Below are 14,764 nucleotides of genomic sequence, written 5' to 3'. Positions count from 1 at the left end.
CGCAACCAGATATCAATGCTCCTAAAGCCTCCATAGCAGTTCTTGCTGAAATCTTGTGAGTAATCAACACCTGGCACTGCAGACCAGTTTCAAGAAAAAACTGGCCAGTTGCAGGGCTATTCTTGGTGGAAGAGGGAAGTCACTTGATCAATATGTGTGTTTCATTTTATCTGAACATAATTGCATGTCAGTTATTAGAATGTAAGTATCACATAACCTCAACTGGCCATCTCCTGTGACCAGGCAAGATGTCCAGTAGAGGGACTTGGACACCAACCCAGCCATATAACCTTGGACCTATAGTCTGTCCAGCCTATAGGATGTACTGGGGTAAGAGTGGTACAAACATTGTGGGAGTGGCCAACCAATGATTGGTCTAGCCTGAGACCCATGCCATGAGGGTGAGCCCACCCCTGACACTTCCTGGAGTGCCAGGAGGCTGGATAGCTCAGAGACCTAGAATAGAACTAAACATGACTGGGTAAAAAAAAATGTCAACGTAATGATGCCTAATGATATTCTGCTATACTCATAGATTGGTACCTAGCTGACTGTCATCAGAGAGGCTTCATCTAACAACTGATGGAAACAGATGCAGAGACTTACAGCCAAATATTAGGCTAAGCTCAGGAAATCTTGCTGAAGAGAGGGAAGAGGATTGTAGGACTCAGAGGTGTCAAAGACATCACAAGAAAACCCATAGAATCAACTAACCTAGGCTCATAGGAGCTCACAGAGTCTGAACTGACAACCAGGGAGCCTGCATGGGACTGACCTAGGCCCTCTGCATACATGTTACAGTTGTGTAGCTTGGTCTTCTTGTGAGACTCCTAACTGTGAAAGCAGAGGCTGTCTCTAATTCTTTTGCTGGCTTTTGGGTCCTTACTCCTCATGCTGGATTGCTCTGCACAGTCTTAATACAAGGGGAAGTGCTTAGTCTTACTGCAACTTGATATGTCAAGTTTTTTGTTGATATCCATGGAAGGCTTGCCCTTTTCTGAACAGAAAAGGAGAAGTGGATGGGGGGGGCAGGTGGGAGATGGCAGGGAGGTAATGGGAGAAGAGAGGGTAGAGGAAACTGTGGTTAGGATGTAAAATAAATAACTTTCAAGTTTAAAAACTAATATAAATATCAAGGGCATGGATATATGGTTCAGTAGATAAGGACATTAGCTGCTCTTTATTAGACCAGAATTTGATTCCTACCACCTGTGACTCCAGCTTCAGGGGCTCCAACACCTTCTGATATGTACAGGCACCTATATTTGTATATATCTACACACATGCACAAAAAGAGAGGGGCAGAGAGACAGACAGATGAACAGGCCAACAGACAGAAAGAGAGAGAGAGAGAGAGAGAGAGAGAGAGAGAGAGAGAGAGAGAGAAATTAAAATTAAAATTTTAACCAGTTGACATGATAGTGTAGATGGAGAAAATCTCACAGGATCCTACTGCTAGGATTAATTACTGAGAGATGAGGAATCAGTCTTCTCTAGCAACAAACTCTCTGATAGGTTATCTAATCCTGAGTGGTCAGGTATTGTGGAGTATTTATTTAACTATGTAAAGATGTGTTGCATTTGTTTAATTATGTAAAGATTCATTGCATTTGTTTAACTATATAAAGATGTGTTGCATTTGTTTAATTGTGTAAAGATGTGTTGTTATTTTACCTTGCCTCCCTATGCCACCCGATTGATCAAATAAAAAGCTGAATGGCCAATAGTGAATGAGGAGGTATAGGTGGGATTTCTGGGCAGGAAGAGTAAGTAGGAGGAGAAATTTAGGCTCAAACGAAGAAAGAAAAAGAGATGCCAGGGAGATGCCAGGAACCAGACAGGCAGACATGGAGGAATCAGAAAAGTAGGACATGCAGAATGAAAGAAAGGTGAAATCCCCAAGGCAAAATGTAGATGAATAGAAACAGGTTAAATTAAGTTAAAAGAGCTAGTTGGACAAGCCTAAAGTAAAGCTGGACATTCATAATTAATAATAAATCTCCGTGTCTTTATTTGGGAGCTGATTGGTGGCCCAAAGAAAAAGCCAACTACAAATGGCACCCCATGTGGGGCCCAAATTTCCACTAGAGCCTGAGAAAGCTTAAATAAATGGATACAGCTCCTTTAAGGGGCACTTCTGTGCAGCAGAGCACTTGAGCAGCTGGCATGCTATGTAGAAATAGCAAGCTAAGTAAAAAATTCCTACCACCATGTGGGCACCAACTTCCTAGAGTTGCTGGGGCAGTTAAACATAGCTCTCAGCTAGGCCCATAGGCTTAAAGTTCCACTCTCATGGAGGCAAGGAGGGGGTGGAACCAACAACCAGTGCTGAACTACTGAGAGTCTAGCTGCCACTTAACATTTTAAGGTTTGGCTCATGCAGTCAGAGAACACCACAGGTGCACAGTAAAATAGGTCCAGACAAAAAGAACCTTTAAAAAGGTTACAGTGTGCATAGGTGCTTAAGAAAGAAAAGAAAATGGCTATAGATCGTTACAGTAAAAAAAAAGTTGAAAAATAATTAAACAAAGTCTTTAAAGAAAGAGTAAAGTAATATTAAAAAGGCCACATAAAGAGGAAAATACACAGGAAGTCTGGATCCTGTATACTTTGTTGACTTTGAAATTTCTGAATGCTAATGAGCAAATGACAGCTGCTGGGAGACATTGGATTGTAAAAGAGACTGCTGAATTAAACCAGCCTAGATACTTAACTTTAAAATAGAATTCAGAGCATGTATTGAGCTAGGAGAGAGGTTGTGCTTTTGTCTCCACAGGAAATGAAAGGCTGCAGATTCCTTCAAAATTAATAGAGACCAGATTTGACTGGTGGAGGCTCCCTGAAAATCTTGGCTACAGACATAAAGAGGAGAACCTAGAAAAACTACAAGACAGGTGATGTATTTGCTGATCCCTTGACGTGGGAACAGCTCTGAGACTGGATGAGACATGACAAATCTTGTTGGTTACAGAGTCTTTGTGCCTTATTATTACATGTCATCCCTTCATATGGCATGGATAGAGGTTTGATTATACAGTCCAAACAAACTTATAAAGTTAACAGATGCCTTTTACCTGCTCAAACATAAAACAAAAAAATCACCTTTGGCTGGCTTGTGAACAACACAGTCTATCCTTGTGTTAATACATACGCTTGTTACCTTTGAAAGTTTATGTGTTTTCAGAGCAAGGGTACCAGACACCAATGAAAATGGGTGGCCAATGTAATTCAGCCTCTAAGAGTGCCTCTGTTGCAGTTTCCTTAGAGTTATTAATTTACAATTCATTCAAGGCTGCTAGTTGAGATGGTACAGCCTCACAGACTATTCTAGCCAGGACTTTAGATAAGTCTTGTACTTTCCCATTACACAGAGACTGAACAACAAAAGTTACACCTAGTTTTCTAAGGACTTGACCATTGTCTCAATTTTCTCAGGGTCCCTTGGGGATGCTGTCACCCTCATATAATAGAGAGCAGTCTAGAGAACACAATGCCTACATTCCCAAGAGGTGGGGTGGGTAGTTTCTGGTCATTTGGTGAGTTTTGGATGTTTGTCATTATTTAGTGGTTATATAAGAATATTGGATAAAAATAAGCTATTCATCTCAAATATTTTACAATGTTATGGATTTCTTTATATTGATATAAAGTAAGGATTTTTTTGTTATACCATATATATGTTCCTACTCTTGTTTAAGGTTTTGTATCTATGCAGTTCATTTAAAAATGTAATATAAAGTTCTTGTCCGTGAAAGCTATTATTATAAACTGTGTAGAATAATTAAAAAATGCAGGTTGATAGTCATCTACAACAATCAAACTTGTAGTCATATTAGGTATGTTTTCAAAATTAAACATATATTTTAGATAACTACGTAATCCTCAAATGCTTCAGAGGCCTACAAGATGTTTAATAACCTAAGGCTTTTCATGGCAGTAAGAAATGTCTGCTCCTGGCAGCACCAATCTACTTCATAAAATAATAATGGGCATCAAAGAACCTCCATATGGAGTATGCTTTCACTGTAGCAAAGCTAGCCAATTGGGTAAGAAGCTGCCTCGACTGCTGACGATATACTGTACAAACTGGACAAGCAGGACACAGAGGAATAAGACTGCTGAACTTTGTCAAGACAAGGCAGGACAGTCCTTCAAAATTCCTGCTCCACAGAAAGGTTTGTCAGATATTCTGAGCCTGTAGGCTGAAGATGGGCTCCCCAACATTGCAGAGGAACCTTAGGTGACTGTCCAGGCAGCCAGATGTCTTTGTGAATTCTATAGTTTTGGAAGTTGCTCTGCACTTTCTGTTTATTCAAATGGTAGTATATCCTTCTCAGTTCTCTGATGGAGTTGAAGATGAGATAGTTATAGTTTTCCTTGTTACCAAATTCAAAAAAGAAACTTACTTAAGAGGGATAAAGTGTATAAGGTTGAGAGACATGAAAGGTTAAATTGTTTGTCTAAGAAATCTTTTGAGGTCTAAGAAGATAATTTTGGGTTGGTAATACAATTAGGATAGAAAGTTAATTAAGTACACAATTTTGGACTCACCAAAATAGGATAGACAATGGAGTACTTTCTCTGAATTTACCAAATGCAAATGGATTGGATATTGTAAATGTAATTTTTAATTGTTAATTGTTCTTATTGTATATAGTCTTAGTATGTTAAAGCTAAACCTTTCTTTTTATTTAGACAAAAAGGGGGAAATGTTGCAGAATATTTATTCAACTATTTAAAAATGTGTTTCATTTGTTTAACTATGTAAAGATGTGTTGCATTTGTTTGATTATATAAAGATGCATTACTGTTTTACCTTGCCTCCTTAAGGCACCTGATTGGTCCAATAAAAAGCTGAATTGCCAGTAGCAAGGGAAGAGGTATAGATGGGATTTCTAGGCAGGAAGGGTAAGTAGGAGGAGGAATTTAGGCTCGAGGGAAGAAAGAAAAAGAGATGCCATGGAGATGCCAGGGGCCAAACAGACAGACATGGAGGAAGCAGGAAAGTAGGACATACAGAATGAAAGAAAAGTAAAATCCCCCAAGGCAAAATGTAGATGAATAGAAACAGGTTAAATTAAGTTAAAAGAGCTAGTGGGACAAGCCTAGGTTAAAGCCAAGCACTCATAATTAATAAGGCTCCGTCTCTTTATTTGGAAGCTAGTTGGTGGCCCAAAGAAAAAGCCAACTACAGTCAGCTCTAAATACATATGCATATATGGACTCAGCAGACTGTTTATATATACGTACAGATGTGAGTGCATGTAACAATAATTAAAGAAGAGGTCATGAATTTGAGAGGAAATGGGGCAATGTGGAAGACGTTGATGGGGGAGAGGGAGGGGTGAGAATGATTTAATACAGTACATGTATTTAATACATGTAAGAAATTCTCCAAAATCCTTTTTTAAATTTTTATTTTAAAATTTTCTAAAAAGGTATCTGGTCCAATGAGTAGGATTCATATATAACTGTCCATTGGTAATATTCTAAGTCAGATGGCTGACTATGCTTGAATAATGTATCTATTATAGAACAGGATCCCAGCCAGTGGCAAATCTGCTAAGGAGGGAACCTGGCAACATCTATGTAGGAAAGATGTCAATAATCTTGCTGTGTATGGCAGACGAAAGGAAGGGGCTCCAATCCCAGCAGTGTGACTGGGGTGAAAGCCAAGACTCTGGGCTTTTCAGACACAACAAATGAGGAATGACAGGTAAAGGGGGGCTCTCAAGTCAGCATCACAGCAGTAGGATAGTTGCTGCTGACCCTGCTAATATCTTGCCAGCCACCATGGGTACATATGGTTAAAATGGAATGCATTGTTGTTCGGTAGTTTTTATGCGAGATTGAAAATGATAGTTCATTTATGGCTTACATCCTCATTTTGGATACATAATTATCTCTTACATACTATGAACTTTATTGGATATTTAACTTATAGCACTTCAGCTATCACAGAATTATAAATAGTGACTACCATCTACTGAGTGTATATCATATCCTGGATTCTGCTAAGTATCATAGTGTCTTTTGCAAATCTTGAAACAAAGCTATAAAGGTGAAAACTGCATTCATTAACTTAAACACTGGAGATAATCAACTTGAAAGGGGGAAGGTTTATTTTAGGTCAATTTCAGAAGTTGTAGTCCATGGTCATTTGGCCTGGTCACCCTGGGTCTATGGGGAGGCAACAGATCATGACATGGTAGTATGGTGAGCAACCTGTTCTCATGGAAGTCAGAAAGCAAGAGAAAAGAGATCAAAATTCCATAACCCCCTTCCAAAGCAGGCCCCCAGTGATCTAAGACTGACTACTGGATCCCACTTGTTAAAGGCTCTACTACCTTCCAATAGTGCCAAACTGAGAAACAAGCCTGCAACACAAGAGCCTTTAAGAGACATTCCAAATGGAAACCATAACATTCTAATTATATATATATATATATATATATATATATATATATATATATATATATAAAACATTCTAATTATTTAAAACAAAAATTTTGTTTGATTATTGTGCCTGCTCTTCGGAGTCTTTTCCTTCTGTTGTGTTTCCTTGTCCAACTTCAATATGATAGTTTTTGTTTTGTCTCATTATATTTTATTTTGTCATGTTTGATTGTTATCTCTTAGAAGCCTGGTCTTTTTAATGAGAGACAGAAATGGAGTGGATCTGGAGGGGAGGGGAGATGGGGAGGTATTGGGAGGAGTAGAGGGAAGGGAAACTATACTCAGGATATATTGTATGTGGAAAGTATATATATTTGGATTGTATGATTGTTTTGTCTTCATAAAGAAAATAAGTACCAGGAGCTGGAGAGATGGCTCAGGAGTTAAGAGCACTTATTGCTCTTACAGAAGACCAGTGTTCAGTTCTCAGCCTGTACATGACAACTCACAACCATCCATAACTCCAGTTACAAGAGATCCAATGCCCTCTTCTGATCTCTGAGGGCACCAGACATGCACATGGTGCATGTACACACATATACATGTAAGCAAAACACCCACACATAAAATAAAATAAATCTAAAAAGAATATGTAAGAAAATCAATAACAGCACTCCTTTTACCTAAAATTACACTTATACCTAACCTTATTTTACTACCTTCTGTAATGAAATTACAATGAAAATTCATTAATTATCTACATTTATGTTATTTCTCTAAAAATAAAACACATGTGCCAGCTGTTTGAGGATTACTGGTGATTTTAATATGTAAATAGTCCACTGCCAATAAAGGGGAGCAACTCTCAAAAAAGCAAGCAGAACTTCTCAATCACAATCCTGCATTAGGCCTTTCACTGGCCCAAATCAATGTGATCTTATTGAAATGGACAATACAAAATATCAAAAAGGTTTAATGTGGTATGTAAGTGGACAGGAAACAGTGCATTCTGAATCTGTACTTTTCTTCAAGAACAAATTGTCAATCAGAGTCCAATTCCAGAAACGTGAAAGGGAACTGAAATGCCATATCTACAAATCTACAGAAACTGACATGTCCTTTTGAGAACAATCATTGCAGCACAAATCCCATGAGATCTAAGAGCCCAGAAATGTAAATCTGAATGTCACAGGGACATTCACACTCTGTAAAAGTCATCCCTAAAAAAACCATTCCCAAAATGACAGGATGATACTTGAAAAGGTGAAGGTCAAACTTCAACTCTCCATAATCGGTATTTTCAAGACATGGAAGGTGAAAGTTGAGCAGGACAGAGGACCTTCAGAAAGGGGATGAGAATTCTCTCCACATCTACTTGTCCTTAAACCAGTAGTTCTCAGCCTGTGGGTTGAGGTCCCCACATATCAGATGTTTACATCACGATTCATAACAGTAGCAAAATTACAGTTATGAAGTAGCAATGAAACAATTTTATGGCTTGTGGTCACCACAACATGAGAAACTGTATTAAAGTGTCACAGCATTAGGAAGGTTAAGAACCACTGCCTTAAACCCACAAAGCTCAGGGTGAAGAGAGCAGTGGAAAAATATTAGGAATTTACCTGAAGAAAAGCTTTAAATAGGAAAATGCCCTACTGACCCAGCAGACTCCAATGACCAAAATTTCTGAACTATCAATGCCAAGAAGTAAAAATAAAAACAGAAGATATGGCTTTGATCTACAAGTAAGGCTCTGGCGATGAAGAGAGAGACCTTGATTTACCTTCAGATTCTGATGATGGTATTGGTATTTTCAAATCCATAGGATACTGGGATTAGTTATCTTCTCTACTTGGTTCTCCAATCTTTAAAACACAACGGCTTGCCAAGAATGCCAAGATGATATGAAATAAAGCATGTAAAAGTACTCTGTAAAATAACATTGTTCTCAGATAAAATTCCATTCTTAGTATCTCTTTTGCCGAAATTCAGTCCAGAGTTTGGCTGTGGCTCACTGTATCCGCTTTCATCAGTTACTGGATAAATGTTCTCTAATGACAATTAGAATATTCACCAATCTGTAGCTTTGTCTGTTTGTGAGGCTCCTAACAGTGCGATCAGGACCTGTCCCTGGAACTTGAGCTGGCTTTGGGGGAACCTATTCCCCATGCTGGGTAGCCTTGCCCAACCTTGATGCATGGGAAGAGTTTGGTCCTGCCTCAACTTGATGTGCCATGCTTTGTTGACTCTCATGGGAGGCCTACCACTTTCTGAATGGAGACAGAGGAGGAGTGGATTGGGCAGGGAGGGAGGCAGAAGGAAGGTGAGGGAAGGGAACGGGAGGAGAGGAAAGAGGGGAAATTGTGGTTGGTATGTAAAATAAATGAAAAAAATTAAGAAAAATATCACACACACAAAGAATTAACAGTTGGGCTGGGGAGAGAGCTCAGTCAGTTCAGTGGTCACAAGGCAAGTATGAAGACCTGAGTTTAATTTCCAGAACCCATGTCAAAAAACAGTTGGGCATGGTGGCATGCACTCAAAATCCCAGCACTAAAGAGGCAAAGGCAAGTGGATCCATATGGGCTCACTGGCCAGTCAGCCTACCCTACTTGGCAAGTTCCAGACCAGTGGAAGACTGTCACTCTAAAGGGGGAACCCAAAGATGACTTTACTTAGGAATATGGACTTCACCATTAAAATGGAGCAAATTCATACAACTTAAGTAGTACATCCTCCTGGAGAGGACCCTGGAAGCCCACAGGGGTAGCGAAGGACCACTGTGCTTTACTGTTGCTCTTCAGTACCACCAGTTGTTTATATATGTGCATATGTATATATTTCATATCTGCTTCCAACCAAGTAAACTATTCACAAGCAGAAAAGCATCAGTTCACATCACCCCAATTTCCTCTCTTCCTACGACACTTACATCACTTTGGGAAGGCTGAAAGTATTTTCACTATAGCGAGTGTAGTGACCATATGTTATTCCTCTTTTAAAGGTTCAGCAACCATGCAGTTATAGGAAAGGTATATAAGTATCCCAGTCACCGAGAACAACTGTCTTAGCCAAGGTATATGTATTACAGACTTGACATTGAGCAGAGAATTAGATGCCAAAAGCATTAACATTCCTAAGACATTTAGGAGAATTATATGTAGTCATGAGCAGAAATCCCCAAACGTTACAGCTTTTTCCTTCTGGATTACCTGCAGAATAGTGTGTGCTGAATCTGTCCCAAGATATTTAACTGTTCCCACATATTTTGTTATGTGTATACCAATAACAGACAGGTTGGTGCACCATTAATTATCTCAGTACTGACTTTTCCCCCATCTACTTACTTTCTCTTGCAAAACTGGTACACCAAAGAACATCCACTAAACTTCATGTGCTTAAAACCCATTAGGGTTTTTTCACCAGCCACTGTGGTGGGGTTTAAGGAGCCCAGCTGGTGTATAGATGTTTCATCAGCATTTGGAAACTTGCTCAGGATTGGAGTTTTCATCAGCTATGATCTTGGCAAATTTATACATGTAATTCTCAACTCTTCCAGTCAATGGATTTTTTTGGAGGGGACCAATTTTTAAACATTTTACACCACAGCACCTGTTTCTGTACCCACACTTACCAGCATTGCTCACTCCTTTATAGACCAGTCTCCCTGGTTTTATGATTAATAAGCAAGTCTTTGATGTACTCTGCGGTTTTCAAACTAAAGGTTTGCTTCCAAACTAAAAGTCTTTGTGTTTTGCCTAATGCAAGGTTTCACTAATATTTCTTGGGTTCTTGCTTCTTGTTGTCAACCTAAAACATCAATAACTTGTCCTTGTGTTTCACAAAGTTATATATAGTAGAGAAACACATACACCATTCGATAAAATATCACAGACCACCATACTATTAACCCTTTTCCTAACCTGCTCCTAAGAATTCAACTTTTGCAGTTTAATAATTTTAAAATTGAAACACTGAATTTTATTTCTCTTTCTGGAATTCATACTATCTCCAGGTTGAGACTTCCTACATACTATCTTACGTTGACTTTCTATGCTCAATCATGTCCCTCATAGTCTCTCTCGTTAACTGCTCTTGCATTCTCTCTCTCTCTCTCTCTCTCTCTCTCTCTCTCTCTCTCTCTCTCTCTCTCTCTATCTCTATCTCTATCTCTATCTCTATCTCTATCTCTATCTCTATCTCTCACATACTATCTCTGTCTCTGTCTCTGTCTTTATCTCTCACACACTATCTCTGCCTATGTCTCTGTCTTGCTCACTCTGTCTTACCCTCCCCTCCTCTCTCACTATCTCTCTGTCTCTGTCTGTGTCTCTGTCTCTGTCTCTCACACACACACACATACACACATACAATCCTTTCCTTTTCTTTATTTCAGTAATCTAACTCCCAGGTTTCCCATATTTCTCTGGCTTCCCTCTTCATGTGAGCCTAATTTACTTTGTGAATCCAATAGCTAGTTCAATCTCTCGATACAAATGAGGATCCTGGGGTTGATCTGTCTTTCTATAGTAGCCTTCCTTTCCCTGAATTGTATCTGTTTCCTTAGGAGTAATGTTTGTTTCTTCTCTTTCCTCTCCTGAGGTTCTATCAAGTATACAAGGTGCTTCATGGCTCTCAGTTCACAGTTAAAGTTGGGAAAATTAAACAATTAGCTGGTGTCTTCACGTCCCTAAGTGAGGCTTACAGGTGTGCAGCCATTTCCCTTCAGGATAGAAGGCATTTTGGTTAGCAGTCTATATTTCCGGATCCCTAAGTGTCCGATCATGAAGATGCCAATGCTACAGTGTCTCTGGAGGCTCACGTTCCTTTGCTGGGTTGCTTGTTTGTTTCTATTTACTGAGAAGTAAATGCAAAACTGTGACCTTCCCGCCTCAGAAAGGGGAGTGTAGCTAGAGCAACTGTTTCCCACAGGAACTTGCTCTGTACCACCCACTCACAGCCACCAGCCTGTCCCATTTCTCCTGCATGCCTCGTGGGATGAGCATCTTCTTGTGGAGCCCATCTTCCTGACCCACTTTTCCATTGACCCCTATCTTGAAGAAATCTGTTCAAACTCTCTCTGCTAACAGGACTGCTTTCTGCTCTCTTTATTTTTAAGCACCTAAATCTCTTCTGTTCCTTTCTCATTTTACAAACGTCTTAGGGGAGAAACTTAGACACAAGGTTGAGCTATAGTTTGATCAAAGAGTCTCATTTCTGAATTTTAAACTGTGTCTACACTAAGGAAAAGGGTAAACAATATAAAATATACTAAAATGTGTAGTTGGTTGCACAGTCATTAACCGTATAATTGGAAAATAAACATTTTCTACCACAGAATATTTCTTCATTCAATCCTTTCTTCCAAAAATAACTGTTAGTTTACCTGCAAGCTTACAGCACAGCTCTGCCTCTGTTTCTTATAGGTTCTAGAGCAGCAGTTCTCAACCTGTGGGTCATGACCCTGTTGGGGGTTGAACAACCCTTTCCCAGGGGTCATATATCAGATATTTACATTATGATTCATAATAGTAGCAAATTACAGTTATGAAGCAGCAACAAAAATAATTTTATGGTTGGGGGTTACTACAATGTAAGGAACTGTATTAAAGGGCTGTAGCATTAGGAAAGTTGAGAGTCTCATCTAGTGTTTATTGACATTCCACACTTGTGGTAAGGGATGCCATCCTGCTGCTGTAGGAGACAGGCTTTTTGACATAGAGATGATAGAAACAGGACCAGATCAAATATACGAGAATACAGATGAGGCTTTAATCTGGTCTATGATTCCCAAACAGGGGTAAGCACTGACCAAAGAGGATACCAGGCACCTTCTGAATGAAAGGAGGAGCAGGCTTTTCCTAGTTAGTGGGGACAGTCATCATCATGCTTGGGGGACTTTAGGTGGATTTAGCTAGTGACACAACACAGGGGTGGGGCTTGGCAGCCAGCTAAGTCTGTATCCATGTTACTTGAGAACCCGAGTTCCAGCTCAGCATCCACATCAAAGCCAGCTGTCATGGCACACCTGAAAGCCCACTGCTGAGAGGAGAGAAACAAGTTGATCCCTGGAGCTGGCTGTCAACCAGCTTAGCCTAATGAGTTTGTTGCCAGCAAAGTGAGAGACGATCTCAAAAAAAAAAAAAAGGTGGATGCACTCATGAAGAATAAGGACTGAGGTGCCAGCCTCCATATGCACATGTGTGTACCATAGAACCACACACACACACACACACACACTCACAAGGATGTGACAGGAGAAAAGACATGCCTGTTTTAAAGGGTAACAAGTAAAAGGCACAAAAGTTCCTCCATCTCCTGTCGTGTCTAGGTGTCTCATACCACAAAACTGAATATATGTATACATATACCTGTCGCATCTCAGCAAGGCAATCACTTTGGCTAATATTACTTGGTTTTAAAAGCTTCACTTTATTATTTTAAAACATACTTAAACCTCAATCTCTATTTCCATAAAATTTTAGATAGCAACTGTTTGTACCCATGATGCTCTTCCCAAGAACAAGATATGATTGTCATGGCTCGATGCAAAATGATAATGCACCAGGTTTCTTTCTATCCCCATGATGTCTACCTCTATCAGGATATCTTTCATTGCTTTCCCACTCCGCCCCTCCCCCCAGCATGGCCATCCCATTCCCTCATGTTTTCATCCCCGCTTCCATCCCCTTTATTGGCCCCCTCACCCCAGTTTACTCTGGAGATCTCATCTATTTCCCATTTCCAGGGTGATCCATATGTCCCTCTTAGTGTCCTCCTTATTTCCTAGCTTCTCTGGAGCTATGGGTTTTAATCTGGTTATTGTTTGCTTTATATCTAGTATCCACTTATGAGTGAGTACATGCAATGTTTGTCTTTCTGAGTCTGGGTTACCTCACCAAGGATGATTTTCTATTGTTTGCCTGCAAATTTCATGATGTCCTGGTGCTAGGGAAGTTCCCAGGAACCCACAAGAATGACCCCAGCTTAGACTAACAATAGTGGAGAGGGTGCCTGAGGTGGCTTATCCTAGTAATCAGATTGGTAAATAACCTAACTGTCATCATAGAGCCTTCATCCAGTAGCTGATGGAAGCAGATGCAAAGATCCACAGGCAAGTACCAGGCCAAGCTCCAGGAGTCCAGTCAAAGACAGAGCGGAGGGATTCTATGAGCAAAGGGCATCAAGATCATGGTAGGGAAACCTACAGAGACAACCAAACGAAGCTTATGGGAATTCAAGAACTTTAGACCAACAGCTATGGAGCTTGCATAGCACTGGGCTAGACCCTCTGCATAAGCAAGACAATTGTGTAGCTTGGTCTCCTTAAGGGGCCCCCTGGCAGTAGGATCAGGATCTATCCCTGGTGCACAAGCCGACTTTTTTGTGCCCAATACCTATTGTGGGACACCTTGCACAGCCTTGGTACAGGAGGAAGGGCTTGGACCTGCCTCAACTGAATGTACCAGGATTTACTGACTCCCCATGGGAGGCCTTTTCAGAGAAGGGAATGGGGGTGGGGGTGGGGGAGACTGGGGGCAGAAGCAAGAGGAAAAAAGAGAGGATAATCTGTGGTTGGTATGTAAAATGAATAAAAAATTAATAAAGAAAAAAGAAAAACATGATAATGCATGCCTCTTGAATTAGAATTAAGCATTTAAAAATAACAGATTTTTACCAAGCATGGTACTCTTCTAACAATGTTGTCCTGCAAGACAACCATCAAGCTGGCCCTGTGTGTATTAGTCCTCTATACTTTAAAAATAAAAAAATCTGGCTATCTGGTGCAAAATCTGGAGTTTACTAATAGTCCTGAGCTGCATCGTTTTCATAGCTTTATCTGTTTTTGGAGTCAATGCCAATCTGCCCTTGACCGATGACTGTATGATGGGGATGTTAGAGTTCAGTCATTTCTGTGGTGCGGGACTCCTCCGATGAGCAGTCTTTGTTCTTGACAGAATGTCAGCCACACATCAGTCGGGTGGCTCTACCTGCCTGACTTTGCCGTCATCTCCCTTCTCTTCCTCATTTTATCTACATGACAGCCTGAAGGCTTTCCTGTCCTACCCACTCCTGTCCCCAAATCCTTTCATCTTACACAGGCATTGCCTCCTCCCTGCTGTGTGTAAGCTGTTTATGTTCCTAATTCAATCTTAGCATCGACATCCCCGAGGATTCAATGGATTTCACAGTATGTCTCGATCCCACATTATGTAAGATAATGAAATCTATCTCCTTATAATGCCTTCTACCTCACTTCCTCCCCAGTCTCTAGCATCACTTTTGATTTCCATCTAAGGCGTCATTATTTCCATATTGGCAGTGCTTATCTGTGTTCATCTCCAAAATAAGTTTATTTAAATTTTTT

This window comes from Peromyscus leucopus, chromosome 16_21, assembly GCF_004664715.2.
Source record: "Peromyscus leucopus breed LL Stock chromosome 16_21, UCI_PerLeu_2.1, whole genome shotgun sequence".
NCBI lineage: Eukaryota > Metazoa > Chordata > Mammalia > Rodentia > Cricetidae > Peromyscus > Peromyscus leucopus.
The sequence above is the reverse complement of the archived record's forward strand: the minus strand, read 5'-3'. Positions refer to the sequence as shown.